Source organism: Rattus norvegicus, chromosome 11 (assembly GCF_021556685.1).
Source record: "Rattus norvegicus strain SHRSP/BbbUtx chromosome 11, alternate assembly SHRSP_T2T, whole genome shotgun sequence".
In the NCBI taxonomy this organism is placed as follows: Eukaryota; Metazoa; Chordata; class Mammalia; order Rodentia; family Muridae; genus Rattus; species Rattus norvegicus.
Window position 1 is genome coordinate 22665600 of NC_141544.1, and position 14812 is coordinate 22680411.

At 36.6% G+C, this 14812-nt stretch overlaps 1 long non-coding RNA gene and 1 other non-coding gene across 2 annotated transcripts in view; one reads left to right on the top strand and one right to left on the bottom strand.

Annotated features, from left to right (window-relative positions):
- Nucleotides 1–4517: 4517 nt before the first annotated feature.
- Nucleotides 4518–14812, top strand: part of LOC102550021 (uncharacterized) — a 133722-nt gene continuing 123427 nt past the window's right edge. The window contains exons 1-3 of the long non-coding RNA XR_015632891.1: nucleotides 4518–4801; nucleotides 10944–11054; nucleotides 12013–12088. This is a non-coding gene — a long non-coding RNA (uncharacterized LOC102550021). The remainder of the gene's footprint in view (nucleotides 4802–10943; nucleotides 11055–12012; nucleotides 12089–14812) is intronic.
- Snord22 (small nucleolar RNA, C/D box 22) lies at nucleotides 12558–12682 on the bottom strand. The gene has a single exon (XR_015633769.1). It is a non-coding gene; the product is annotated as a small nucleolar RNA SNORD22 (small nucleolar RNA).

The window sequence follows — 14812 nt, forward strand, 5'->3', positions numbered from 1 at the left end:
ATGTTGTCCTTTATAAAACTTACATTGGTCATGGTGTCTGTTCACAGCAATAAGACCCCAATTAAGACAACTTCTTAAGACGAAATAAAGGGCATAATAAGGACAAATAATTAAGGGGGTAGATATTTACCTTTAATTTTTATTAGGCCTTAATAAAATGGTGGGATTTGTAGGACAAAGCAAGAAGATATACCAGTTCTCCTGTCCTTATACTCTTGAAATTTATTGTTACTTATTTCTACTTACCTTTAACCCACGATAGCCTTTGTCATCATATCTACCTGTCAACATCCACTTGACTTTAGTCATTTGATTCAATATTTGTTTTTCAATTGATTGTCAGTATACGCACTTGTTTGTGAATGTATGCATCAGCATAAGCTCTCTCATTAACTTTGTGATTACTCATTAGCATTGAATTTGCATATTGTGAGAGCTCAAGATACATCTGCTGAATCAACAAGTATGAGAACAATATGCTATTAAAAACAGCGAAAATCGAGTTTGTACATGGACTTTCAGTTTGAATCAGGTTTTCTTTCTACACTTATGAAGCAAGGGATGATACTCTTTCTCTTGTAAATTACTTTAACCATTCAAATTTACAGAGTATAATGCAATAATTTGACAGATTTATATAGTGTGTAATGATCATATCAATGTATCAAGTCTTTTTATCTCCTTAAATTAAAACTTTTTGATTAATACACAATAATTATAGATATTAATGAGATGCACTGCACTATTTCAAGACATGCATATAGTATGTGATGATTAAATCAGGATGAGTAATGTGCTCATGTCCTTATTGTTGCTTTTGTTTAAAGACTTTGATTGAGTTTTCCTACTTATCCCTAAAATATGTAAAAGATTATTGTTAATAATGAGTTTCCCCACTGCTCTATCATACACAAGTGCCTATCACTTCTATTTAACTGTCTTGATTGTCAGGAAGGAAATCTGTGTACCTTCCACTAGCCCATCCAAGCCTCTAGTAAGTTCTACTCTAGATTTTGATCACCATTTTTAAAGGAGCGAGCGCACCAGTGAGGGAAGCCGCAGCTGTGCCATTCAGCAGCTGACTTATTTCGTCACACATAACCTCTAAGTGTGAAGTGAAATGTATGTAACTTGGTGCCCGGCAGCCAGAAATAAGCAGCCTCTTTACTAAGTGTGTTCCACAACAAATATTATGGCCTGTGAGTCTATTATACTATCAGCCATTAAGAAGTGAAGTTTATCACATGTGGGCATTCGATGGTAGTGAACGACAATTATCTGTATCTTTGATTTCTCTTAATCTTTTTGTTCTCCTTTTTCCAAACTGTGACTGGCACTTGCTTTAGTTTTGAAACTATGGAAAGGTTTAATTTTTACTGATTCATTCACTGAATTATTTTGTACCTGCGGAAATAAAATATACTGACATTTAATATTTATTGAGTGCTTGCAATGTACTAGCCACTTCACATATATTGCTCTGCTTAATCTTTATAGCTACCCTATGAATTATTCATCCCATTTTATGGATGGAAACTAAGTACCAGAGTGATAAAGAACAGCCTGAGTTTATAGTCCTAGAAAGTAGGAACACTGTATGTGGCCACTTGATCTAATATCAACCCGGCTCTTATGCATGCTGCCCTTAACAACTAAAAACCAAAACATACATAAGATAAAGGAATTATGACCATGCCCTTTCAAAATATATAAACTTGGGACCAAAGTGGTGGCACAATCTTTAATCTCCAGACTTCCAGAGACAGAGGCAAGCAGACATCTGTGAGTTCAAGACCATCCTGGTCTCATGTTCAAATTTCAGAACAGAGGGCTACATCGTGAGACCCTGTGTCACAAAGATTTTTTGCAAAATTGGCATACTGATTAATTCAAACTAATGCTACTTGTGTTGACTTAGAAAGATTCCCTCATTTTTCTCTGCATTCTGAACGCTATACTGTGGAGAGAGTTCCTTTACACAGCAAAGCTGGAAAACAAACTTTGCTACCGGGAACTGGTTAGTTAGTTGCACATGTCCTAGGGTTTTAGTGCTATAATAGACACTATGACCAAAGCAACTTTTATAAAGGTCAACATTTAATTGGGGCTGGCTAACAGTTTCAGAGGCTCAGTGCATTGGTGGGAAACATGGCAGCATTTGTGCAGACATGGTGCTGAGAAGGAGCTAAGAGTTCTACGTCTATTCTTGACTCTAAAGCAAGAGCCATCTGGCCAAAACTGCCGAATTCTGCTGCATCCGAGGATTGGAACACGCTCCCTTTGTTCTATGACGTCTTCACCACCTTTCTATTTTCAGTGATTTCATTCACTACCTAAGATTGGTTGTCCTGGAACTTGCTCTGCAGAGTAACTTTGAACTCAGAGATCTGCAAGCCTGTTTCTAAAAGTTTATACCACCACACCCAGATTTACGCTTTTCTCTACTTGGAACTTGCTGTTCAAGGCTGGCATTCAACTCCGAGATCGGCTTGCCTCTGTCTCCTGGGGTTAAAGGTGTGTACCACTGATTGGCGGCTGCTGCTAGGAGGCGTTAGTTAAGTCTGCACCTCTCTGCTTGTTATGGCCGTGGCCGTCGCTATGAAGACAGAGGATGCTGGAAATCAACTATGGTTTAGCTGGAGTTTGAAGTTGTGTAGTGTTTAGCCAACCCAAATTGCCTTAATTTTCTTGCCCAAAGAGGTTATTTCAAAGACAAAGCTTTTGTTAATTAAGTACTTGCTTTCCTGGAAAGGGCCAGAATATGCCAAATATCTAAAGGACCCTCAGTGTTTACGTATGTTAGAACTGCTCAGTGTTTACGTATGTTAGAACTGCTCAATGTTTACGTGTTAGAACTGCTCAATGTTTACGTGTTAGAACTGCTCAGTGTTTACGTGTTAGAACTGCTCAATGTTTACGTGTTAGAACTGCTCAGTGTTTACGTATTAGAACTGCTCAATGTTTACGTGTTACAACTGCTCAGTGTTTACGTGTTAGAACTGCTCCAACACTTTTAAAAGGAGTTGGGGAATGCTCACTGTGTAGAATTTCTTGACAACCGGCAGATTCGACACTGGTCACACTATTTGGGGAAGCGGATGCATCTTCAGCAAACCCTGGCAGAGCAGCGACAGCAGAATAGCACAGCAGGAAAATAAAGAGATGGTGACAGAGCAGGCTCTTAGGACATGTATATAATGCATTGCTATTGTACAGTATGGAGAAAAGAAGACTCTTTTGTCCCCTTTATTGTGGTAGCACTCAGAAACTATAGTGTTATTTTTGGTCAGTAAACTTTTTGTTAATAGATTACTTCTATCAAACCAAAAATAAAAAAAATAATGGTGTGTTCCACCAAGCTTGAGTCTAACCTTTGCATGGCCACTATGTCTCAAGATCCTGATCAAAAGCGCGCCTCTTATAGCTCATGATCTAGATCACAGGTATGCCCTCCATTTCTGGATTCCAGTTCATTCTAGGTTAAGTGGCCAAATGAAAGCAGTAACCAGTTCAAAATAAGGACTAACATAATACAACTATTCCTTGTTCAACTGCAAAAGTATAAACAGTAAGTTTAGCTGGGTGGGATTGTGACCCTAGGTCACTACTCCCTTAATTACATTCAATATCGTTGGACACAGGATTTAGCTCCATTCCATTTCTTGGTGCCCCTTTAATATTTAAAGCATTTATTTTGTATTTTTACATTTTCAGCTTAGTTCTTTTCATCAAAGCACTACTTACTATTCATTAGAGTTAACTTTAGTAACCTCACAACAAAATGCATACCAGCCTGTTTTGTGATTTCCTTTCCTCGTGCAATTAGTCTAAATCTCTTCAGGTTAGCCCCAGGCAGACTCTTTGGACAAAGGCAAAAAGCAGCCACCTTCTTCACCAAAATCACAAAAACAGTCTCTAGGCTACATATTAACATTCTTTTCCCCTGAAACCTCTTGAACCCCCAACAGTCCAAATCACCCTTAGCAACAATGTTTTCCATATTCCCTACTATGATGGCCCACTAAGCCCCACTTAAAGCATCCTGCTGCGTTCCAAAGTTCCCCAATGGACACATTTCTCCAAACAAAAGCGTGGTCAAGCCTATCACAGCAATACCCCAGTCTCTCTTACCAAACTCTATCTTAAGTTAGGGTTTTATTGCTGTGAATAGACACCTTGACCAAGGCAACTTTTATAAAGGACAATATTTAATTGGGGCTGGCTTACAGTTTCAGAGGTTCAGTCCCTTGGCAGGAAGCATGGCAACATGCATACAAGCTGGCATGGCGTGCTGCAAGTGGAACTGAGTGTTCTACATCTTGATCTGAAGGCATCCAAAAAGGAGTCTCTCCCCCACGGGGAGTCAGGAGAAGGTTCTCTTTCCACAGTGGGTGGAGCTTTCCACAGAGAAGTCAAAGCTCCCCCCCATTGTGACACACAGCCTTCATCAAGGCCACTCCCTGGTCCACCACAGCACTGGATGTTAATAAATGAACTCTGAAGTAACCCGTATCCTTGCTAGCTTCTTCCTACTCTCATACCTAATATCTCTTAGCAGTGTCCCTGAAATTTGCTATTCTATCCAACACCATGTTTGGATAATTTCTTTGAGCTTCATTCCCTTATGAAGATCCCCAGGCATAAGTAAATTAAGTAAACCCCTTATGCATTTTTTTTTCAAAACAGCTCTCTTACTAATTGGTTCTTGGCTTGTATGAGGACTAAAGAAGAGAACGGAATCTTCTTCCCTTTCAATTGGAACTTGAGGGCAGAATGTGATGCTGCTTTCTTTTGCAAGAAGGTATACAGTAATTACCCAGCAAAATTCATTGACTTGATGCATAGTATATCATAGCTGAAGCCATATTCTTAAATTTACAGCATATCTTAAAATATTATACTAGCCTGTACTCTTAACAGATTTTTGGATATTGGAAAAGGATTGAATGATGGATTTCTCAGTTATTTTAATCTCTAAAAATTTTAAGTCTAAATTGTCAATAAATAAAATGACTTTACTTTGTAACATGTATAACAAATATATTCTAAGTCAATACCCAAAACAACTTAGCTATTTTAAAAAAAGGTTGATAATCTGATGTCTTTTTTCTGTTGGCTTTGATTAACATGATGTTCACTCAACAGCCAGGTGAGAATTTGAGAAGAAAATAACTATTATGAGTTTGTAAAATAAACAGTATAGAAATAAATAAGTTAAATATTTTTTTTGTTCATTGAATGATATTTGTACAAAATCATTCACTAGAGGAACCACAGATGCTCAAACTGGGCAGTGTCAGTCACAGAACCCCACAAGGAATGAGGTACTTCAATTTAAACTTCCATTTTTACTCTTGTTTTTGTCCTTTGAGGGCATCATATATCTATGCTGCATGAAATTTATAAGTGTTTAGGAAGATAAACACTCTGCCTTTGTTTGGTACAGCAGAAGAGCTTATATATCATTCATGAATCCCCGTTTACCTGTCTGCTGCAGGGGGAGACCATAACCCTCAGCAGACTCAGTACATTATGGATGACTGCTGTTTGGTCCATCATTATTGCTGATCTCTTGTCATTGGTTTACAGATGTCATGGAAGATACCAGTCTAAGGATAAGATTTCCGTGGAAAGGCCAAGAATCATTATATGTTATTATTTGCTTGAAAGATGATGATTACTGTGTTAAGATTCAAAACAGATTCTGGAAATAACTTTCAAAGACATATACACTTAATCATTTTCTGCATGATTTCCACTTTCAGAAATTAGATGCGTTGTCCCTGATTTATAAATAATTCTTGGTATTTTAAGGAGTTTTAATGGCCAACTTTCACAGTTTGAATCAACTCTTCATCCATAAAATAAATCCAGAAAAACGGGAGTATAACACTTCCAATTAATGAAAGACATTGAGAGGTCAGTTGTCCCTATTTTTTTTTTCTTTTTTTCGGAGCTGGGGACCAAACCCAGGGCCTTGAGCTTGCTAGGCAAGTGTTCTACCACTGAGCTAAATCCCCAACCCCTAGTTGTCCCTATTTTAATAGAAACTAAACTGACCACCCTTTTTTCCTTTTTCTACATGATTTGATCAAATTGGGATAGAGTATTTGCTTCATCATCCTATGCGTGCCATTTATATCATATATGCAGTGCCGCTTATGGCTGGTTGCTTCATCATCCTATGTGTGCCATTTATATCATACATGCAGTGTTGCTTATGGCTGGCTGTAGTGAGTTGGAAGGACATGTGCTCTGGGACCTCGTCAGTTTTACGGTGTCTCTCACATTTTCATACAGCATTAGACTGCCATTGTCAACACCATCTACTTTTTTTAAATTCTTTTTTGTTATATATTTCTTTACTTACATTTCAAAGGTTATTCCCCTTCCTGGTTTTCTGTCCATAAGCCCCCATTCCCTCCCCTCCCCCTCCCCCATACGGGTATTCCCCCTATACATCCCCCTTATTCCCCTCCCCCATATTCCCCTGCACTGGGGGTCCAACCTTGGCAAGACCAAGGGCTTTCCCTTCCACTGAACACCATCTTCTTAAATGGAACTAGCTACAGAATTAAAAATGTTCACTGAACATCAGGGTTGAGCTCATGAGACCAGAATAGAGGCTAATCTACAGTGTGTACATATTGTCTTCCCAGACATTTAAACTACTTTGTGTATTACAGGTGTTTTACATGGTAAAAATATTAAATAAATTAATATCTTTTGCTTTAAGGAGTAGTCATGACATAACGTGTTTTCTGCCTTTGCATTGTCTAGCTTCAATATGGGACTCAGAATATTTTCCTCTTGTCCCCCCAAAAGAAGCCTTTACCCACCCAGACCAGTTTAATGAGTAAATAATGATTACCCTCTATGACATCTGGTCCTCTTCACATACATTCTTTATCAAAATCTTGCTTTAGACAACCCTTGAATGGCTTTGCATATGAAATACTAAAACATCATCAGTTTTAATGAAATAGTCAAACTAGCACTTGAAAAAATTATATTTATGGTCCATAGACTAGCAACCCTCCAACATGAGCTAGGTGATGCATTTCTAGAAACTTCAAATTAATCCTTTTCATTACAGGAGTAGGTACCCATGAAAAATGAATAGAAATTGCTGATCTCATTAAAGGCTGAATTGAAACCAATTCTTACGGTGGCAGTAGCTACAACCTATGATAATCTCCCTAGCTGCTGTATGTCTGAGGTCCTATAATTACTTCAAAAAGCTAAGTAGCATAATTTGGTTGTAGTGTTTTTTTTATGTGTATATATGTGTGCATGTTAGAGGACTGGTGATAGAGATGTATTTAAATAAACTCGTATTTTAATTGTATTTGTTTGGCTGTTTTTTTTACATGCCTAGGAATTTATAGATGTCTTTTTAAAGACATACATTCTTCCTGTAATTCTTTTTGATCCTCATTCTCATTTTCAAGAGACCGATCCTCAGATTATGACTCTTGTTATAAATGCATACTGTGCTAGAGGCTTATTTTTATGCTCACAGACTCAAATCATTCTGGGAGTTTAATTTCTCTTCTCTAGTTTGAAACTGACTTTTGAATTTAAAAAGATGAAGACATTTGTCCTTGCCCTGGGGCCTTGATTTAAGGTTTAAACAGAAGGTTAAATATCAAAGCTTTCATGTAAACATATAAACCAAATGCATATATTTCTCAAGTGCTACCATCTGCACAAGCAGGCGTAAGTTCTTCTAGCTAGATGGTTAGTCTGTTTATAAAAGAATTCATAATTTATATTGGACAGGCGCCCTTCTATCAAATAGAAGAGACGAGGCACGTTCATTTGTCATTACAAGCACACCATTTCCTTTTTAGTAAGTTAATGCCCTTCCTTAAAAGGAGATTAGTCCTGTGAAGTAAAGAAATTGAAGTTGGCAGTCAGCATCCAGGAACGGATACCGATTCGAAATTCTTAAAAAGCCCATGAGTTCAGACTCCTTTAGAATACTGTAAAGACATCACCGGAGGGTCCTGGTATATCCACATTCAGTTACCAGGATTATTTCAGAATCGTGATCATGTAACTTTTCACAGAAGCAGTCCGATGGCAAATAGACACCCCTTCTGAGTATACATTGAGAAAACTCATTGGTTAATGTCAGAAGGAAGCAATCACAAAGACCAGCAAGCATAGAAATTAATCTTAAGATAGGACAGGATAGGTCATACCTTGATTTTAGTTAACAGCTATCCCGTACAAGAAAATGAACCTATCATTTAAAAAAAACTACCATCAAAATTAGATGCAATAGGCAATTACAATTTAAATTCAGCCTCTGATTTCTTTCATAGACGAATCTCATGCTTGGAACACAAAGATAATAATAGGCCAGAGAGCATTTACATATTTATGTAGATTTCCTGTTATTTTATATTGTGAAATCTGCAATGCTGGTTGAAAAAATGATTCTTGTCTTTCTGAAAGTAATTTCTAGGTCTTTGAATTTGAATGTTTGGAGAGAAAATCCATGGAAAATCTCAGTGACACTATAGATTTCAATGGTAATAGTTCTATTAAACTTTCTTTCCTAAGTCACAATCAGGGGATTATGAATAAAAGAATGTACTTGTATAAGAATAAATTAAAAAGATGCCAAATTGTTTACGATAGTATAATTCAAGAATGCATATAATACTGATACCATAATAAATATACATTAAATTTTGTTTAATGATTTTGAAGCACTATAGGGAACTTGCCTCAATTTACAATCTTCATTAATAAAATTATAATATTAAGAAAAAACCCCACATATTTAAAATTTCTTTATTTGGCCTTACAATACTAGCTTGTTACATTAATTTGTTGTAAAATATAGAGGTAAACTTCTTTTCAGCAAAGGTGAGGTATGTTATTTCAACAAGTGTATCTCATTTATACAGTAGTTTTGAGAGAGAAACATAAAGTCTAGGGAACTATATTTCTATACATGAAAAAATGAAAAAAGAAAACTAGACTAAAAATATGTGGCATGCTGTTAAATTTCAAAAAAAATGAAAAGAAAAAGAAAATGCTGCATTAGATTAAGTTCAATCCCAGCTTTAAGACACTTACTGAGTGACTTGGAGCACAAACCACAAATATTCCAGTACGTTTACCCATAACCTGTAAAGCACAGTGCATCTAGTATTTGGTTGTTGAGGGTGTGGAGGAAGATGGTAGAGGTGTAGTGATGTTCTTATCGGATGCCTGTGCTCTATCTCTGTCTGCACTGCTCTGTTAGGTGGGAAAGGGGAGCAAGTTCAATAGTTCTCTCACCTCTTGTCATAGAGGACTTCAGTTTTTCATTTCCTGTCTTTCCTATTGCAGAGACATTGGTGAGTAGAATCGGGTGAATTTCATATATACCACTCCATGATCTTTATTACTGGCAACAGAGCTTTTGGGAATCAGTGGCCATACAAAGTGATACACAGCGCTCACCTCATTGACAGATGAACTCAATTCTTCAATTATCGTTAACCTGAGCATTTAGTTTTGTCTGTAACAAATCCCAATTTAACCTGTACAGAAGCTACATTCCTATGGGTGGATATGATTGATGTTTTGCAATTCAGACTGTACTGTATTATGAAGTTTGAAGCCGTGAAGGTATTACCTCAAAGATGGTCCTGCTGTCATGGACAATTGGAGAGGTGTCTACACTGAACAGTCTTTCTGAAAAATATGTTTCTGAATACATTATGCTTTAGAGGACTGCTTCTAAACCTTTCTAATGAGACTCATTGATACAATCCCTCATGCTGTGGTGAACTCCAACCAAAAAATTAATTTTGTTGCTACTTCATAACTGTAGTGTTGCTACTGTTGTGAATCGTAATGTAAACATTTGTGTTTTCAAATGGCCTTAGGCAACCCTTATGAAAGGGTTATTTGATGTACAAAAGGGTTGTGAACCACAGGTTAAGAACAGTGCTCTAGAGTAACTATGGCATTCTTCATTTTGTGAGTGCAAAGATATAAACTTGGCTGGTATTGTACTACTTCTCAGATCTCTTTTGCTACATTTTTATTATTATTTTATTATTGAAACTATATAATTTCTCATAATTAATTTATTTAAATTTAATGGTTTTTTTTTCCTACATAATTTTGTTTCTTGAGATGGCTATTCTTGGATATCAACTTGACTTCATCTGTAATTAACTAAACCATATGTAAATTGGTACAGCAGTAAGGGAATTTTAAAATTAAAGCACTTGAAGTAGGAAGAATGACCTTTAATCCACAACCTTTGAGCTGGGAAGATCCACCATTAATCTGGGCTAAACCTTCTGGTGGCAGCCTATATACAGGCCATAGATGAAGGAAACCTTTGCTATTTGCTATGCTTGACCTCATTCTTGCTAGCAATTAAGTTTCTTCACTGGCATCAGAGCCTATTTCTTTGGGACTCAGGTGTAAACTGACGACCAGCTGAGACATTAAGTCCTATAGACTAAACAACTACTGGATTCTCAGACTTTATATTGGTTGTCAGCCACTGTTGGCCTTGCTGGACCACAGCGTGTAACATACATATATATATATATACACACACACACATATATATATGTATATATGTATATATGTATATATATATGTATATGTATATATATATATGTATATATGTATATATATGTGTGTGTGTGTGCGTGTGTATGTGTGTATAAATATATATACATAGATTATACATACACACATAAATGTGTAATATATAATATGATATATGGTATATAGGAAAGTATACAGGAAATATAAACATAATACATGATATATGACATATATGATACATGGTGTATGATACATGATATGTGATATTATATAATATATATGTATATACACACATACACACACACACACACACACACACACACTAGATAACTCTATAATTCTCCCTTTTGTTTGTTGCTCCAATATAACAGGGTTTCACTATGAATCTTCTTCACTAACTATTAAAACCTACGTGATACTCTGAACTCAAGTTTCTTGAAAGAAGCACCCTATATCTACACTGAAGAGTCTACAAAGGCTGAGTGAGTGCGTAGAATTTCAGTGACGGTGAGAGCTAAAGTGTCGCAGGTCCAGAGGCAAATTTTATTTTTGCTGTCTTGGATGTGTGAAAAGAGACTTACTGCCCAATATAATGTGTGACCTAGCATTCTGTGACTATTAAGTAGTTTGGCACATCTGAAGCTACACTTGGCTTCCACTAAGTTCCATAGTTAAGAATGTCATGATATAACATCTGAAGTCTATAGCAGAGGCTTTCCCACTTTTCTCTCACCTGCTATAGCCACCAAAATGTCTGAAAGTTGTTTCGTTTCCTGTTTTTGTTTATTCTTTTAGTAGAAAGACTTCATGGAATCATTGGAATATAGGGTTTAGATTAATTTGTGTTCCTAAGCCATGATCACTAACATTTGGCTTTAAAATGAACTGATTTATTCCCTTTGAGTTCTAATTTTGTTAACATTCATATAACTTATGTAACGGGTACCTGTGTATTATGGGTTTATTATATGTGTACTGTATGTGTACTGGTAGCAAGACTGGTTAGTAAGTGAGTGAGGTGATCATGATGGAACCAATATCTTTAAATACTTCTTTAGTGAAAAGAAAACCGTGACTAGTCAGTGAAGGGAATTTCTGCACAATTACCTTTGACTTCTACATACAAACCTTGATACAATGTAGGTACCCACCCTATCCCATATAAATAAATAGAATAAAAGTAATGGTTTATTTATAACAGTATACACATTAATTTCATAGGGGTACACTTCCATTTCATTAATAATTATAACTTTATTAAAAGTGTTATCTCACTCAATTCTTACCTTGGCTCCAAGAAAAATATATTATTGATCTATACACTGTTGATCTAATTTATTTTAACAATAAAAATCACACGTAAGAGCTGCTGAAATGGTTCAGTGGTAAAGGGTACCTCTAGGAAACCAAAGATAAACTTGAACTTCTTTTTTTTTTTAGGATAAAAAAGCATTTATTACTAGGAACAAAAAGAACACAGCACAAATAACCATGGAAGGATCAGATTAACAATGTGGTAAGCAAGGAAGATAAATTTGGAATTGCAAAGATTTCATCAATTTTAAAAAGTGGTCTAAGGAGAAGAGGAAAGGGGTATGGGGGGGGAATGTAGCCTCTGGCAGTGAAATAAATATTAATCTGCTCCAGCGGTACTGAAGAGATCAACCATTTCACTTGAAGTGCCGCTGATACTGCTCAGATGCTAAAAACCCATAAAGAATCAACAGACTGTGTTCCATGAGCTCTGAAGTTTGCTGTGCCACTGGCCTGGGTAATCGAATCTTTGATTTCAGCTCCTGTAAGGTAAAAGTTTCAATTAGGAGTAGAAAGCAAAATCTGCCCTGCCCACCTAATTACAGTGACTTGAAGGGCTACCTACCTCTAACACACACCTCATCCCTTTCCTCAGACCTGGAAAACAGATAAACCACCCTGTTTCCTCTTTAATCAAAGTGATAATTCTTCCCTTTGTACACATACAAAAGATCCATTAGACAGTTCCTTCTGGAACAAAACGTCCTCTTTTCCCCCAGCCAGCCCCAGTGGGTTCGTCTTTTCAGGCTCTGGAGCTAGGACAGGAAGTAAGACGTGTGAAATATCTTCATAGGGAAAGCTTGACCTTCTGATAGCGTCCTAAGTCTACCTTGTGATTACAGTGCCGTCAAGGTCAATACATTTGGTGCTGGTGGTAAAACCAAGGGTAGCCCTCCATCAGCTGAGCAATATCCCCACATTGTGAGTTCTTGATTCTATACATATACACATATAATATATATACAATACACAAACAATGCAATACACCTACAATATACTCATACATATATACCATATACACATACACATACACATACACATGTATATGTGTGTATATATATATGTATATACATATGATCTGTTCATTTGTACTTTTAAAATTTATGTTTTATTCCCAATTTGTGGTCAGAAATTTGTTTTCATTAAGTCATATCCATTGATTATAATCCTCTTACAAGGATAATAAAGTCAAAAAAATCTGGTGTGTTTATGGGAGATATGAGAGTAGAGTAAAAATAGGTGAAACTATACTGAGGTGTGTAGTTATTCTAAGTACAAATAACAGTAAATTCATGAAAAGATTAAATTTCAGAGAGGCTGAGAAAAATATTTTATTTTCTTACCTGAAAAAGTTTTCTATCTTGAATTCTATATGGGTGTATTATTATTTTAATGCAATAGCACTGTAGCAAGAAAACCATGTAATACTATGGAAATCCCATCGAGAACGTGGAGAATTGCTCTGAGTCATGTGCAGCCAAGGTTATCCAGTGAGGAAATCATTTTGCATCAGATGCTGGGGTCCAAGCAGCAAAAAATGAATATTTTCAAATATCTCATATTACTTGGAGAAAATGAAACAATAAAGGAGATATTTGTGTCATTGACAATGTTGATAAAAAGTTATTTTTTTGGAATGACCAATAAATCAAAGGTATCATATAAGGGTCCACAAAATCTACATGCTTAGACAGAATAGCAAGTGTGTATCTTGTAGTGTGTCTTGCTTTTGAATGAATGATTTGTTATGAAGGAAAGCACAAAATAAGTATGCGTTTCTTTAGTATTATTATTTATAATAAAATCTTCGTAAGAACTGAGGTGTTTGAAATTGAATGATTTTATTCTTCACTAGAAGGAGGTTGAAGAATTAATATTTACAGGACACTACTTAAAAGATGTCATAGAACTGTGGACAGAAACAAGAAAATATAGGAAAGAGTCCTATGCTGCTTACATGGAGTAGTTATTCATATACCATTTATGGAAATAGCTCATTAGGAATTGAAGACCTACGACACAAAGGCAGATAGACTTCAGTATAACATTATACTGAACATTCAGTTGCCTCTTTCTTTCTTCCTTCCTTTCTTTCTCTTTTATAATGTTAGGTTGGTCCAGTTTACTTCTTGGTGTTTTAGGTTTAATGATACTCTCCCACTTTGTCCCTCTGTTCTCTTAATTGCTGTCACCAGAATTACTCGTGTGTGTGTGTGTGTGTGTGTGTGTGTGTATGTGTGTGTGTGTGTGTATGTGTGTGTGTGTATCTGTATACAAGATCAGTCTTCTCCAGATATAAGCCCCTTGATAGCTTATCCAATCTTAGTCATGAGTGGCTAGCATTTTCCTTTTTAGTCAGTTCAACACTAAACATAGTACAGATTTTCTTCTTTTTTTTATTGGCTATTTTAAATTTACATTTCAAATGTTTCCCATCCATAAACCCCCTATCCCATCCCTCCCCCTTCTTTTATGAGAGTGTTCCTCCACCCATCCACCCACCCCCTGCTTCCCCACCCTGATATTCCCTTACACTGGTTGGGGGGCATCCATCCTTGGCAGTATCAAGGGCTTCTCCCTCCACTGATGCCCAACAAGGCCAGTGTCTGCTACATATGCAGCTGGACTCATGGGTCTATCCATGTGTACTCTTTGGATGGTGGTTTAGTCCCTGGGAGCTCTGGTTTGTTGGTATTGTTGTTCTTATGGGGTTGCAAGCCCCTTCAGCTCCTTCAATCCTTTCTCTAACTCCTCCAATGAGGACCTGATTCTCAGTTCAATGGTTGGCTGTGAGCATTCATCTCTGTATTTGTCAGGCTCTTGCCAGGAGACAGCTATATCAGGCCCCTGTCAGCATGCAGTTCTTGGCATCAACAATATTGTCTGGGTTTGATGGCTGTATGTATATGAACTAGATCCCCAGGTG